This window comes from Carlito syrichta, unplaced genomic scaffold (genome assembly GCF_000164805.1).
Source record: "Carlito syrichta isolate Samal-C Ts95f unplaced genomic scaffold, Tarsius_syrichta-2.0.1 Scaffold115658, whole genome shotgun sequence".
In the NCBI taxonomy this organism is placed as follows: domain Eukaryota; kingdom Metazoa; phylum Chordata; class Mammalia; order Primates; family Tarsiidae; genus Carlito; species Carlito syrichta.
Genome location: NW_007059754.1, coordinates 30,751 through 31,652, shown reverse-complemented (window position 1 = coordinate 31,652; position 902 = coordinate 30,751).

Here is a 902-nt window from a genome sequence, read left to right as displayed (position 1 = left end):
AACAAGCTGAGGAGGGGCTGGTGAAGCAGTTTTCCATAGCTACCTCGGAGAAGCCGGTTCTGTCCCTGGCTAGGGATTAGGGGGTACGTGAACGTGAACTGCTAGAAAAATGTGACAGAACCGAACAGGGTTAAAACGACGGCTCCTGGGGAATACTGACTTCACGTGATGTCCTCTCAGTGCTTACGTGGGAAACGCAGGTCACGAGAAACATGAGACATGTGAAAGGTGTGAAGGGATTTTGGTGGTTTTTTGTTTTTGTTTCTTTTTGAGTTGGGGTCTCACTGTGTTGCCCAGGCTGGAGTGCAGGGGCACGCTGCTCACGGCCACCGCAGCCTCGACCTGCAGGGCGCAGGCAGTCTTTCTGCCTCGGCCTTCCTGGTAGCCGGGAACCATAGGCTTGTGCCACCATGCCCGGCTAATTTTTTGATTTATTGTAGAGACGAGGTCTCACCATGTTGCTCAGGCTGGTCTCGAACTCCTGAGCTCAGGTAATCCTCTTGCCTCTGCCTCCCAAAGTGCTGGGATGACAGGTGTGAGCCACCACCCCCGGCATGGGGCTATCTGAGAAAGTTCTTGAGACAGCCCCTACCTCAGACGGGCCGGCACGAGCCCTCGCCCTTGGTGCTTTCCCCAGCCCTATGCGTTTGGGTTTGACAGAGTGATTTTACCCTCGTATCTGCAGATCTCGCAAGATGGGACCACACAAAACCAGGTTCCGCGCCAAATCGTTCATTCACTCAGAAAGCATTTAGGCGCCAAGGTGGCCGACGCCAGGTTGGCCGCAGGGAGGCCAAGTGGGAAGGACGCACCGGCCGGGGAGCGGAGAGACTGGGTGGGAAACCGGACCGGAGGGCCAGGGTGGCCGCAGCGGGGACCGACCCAGGCCTCGAGGCGTCTCT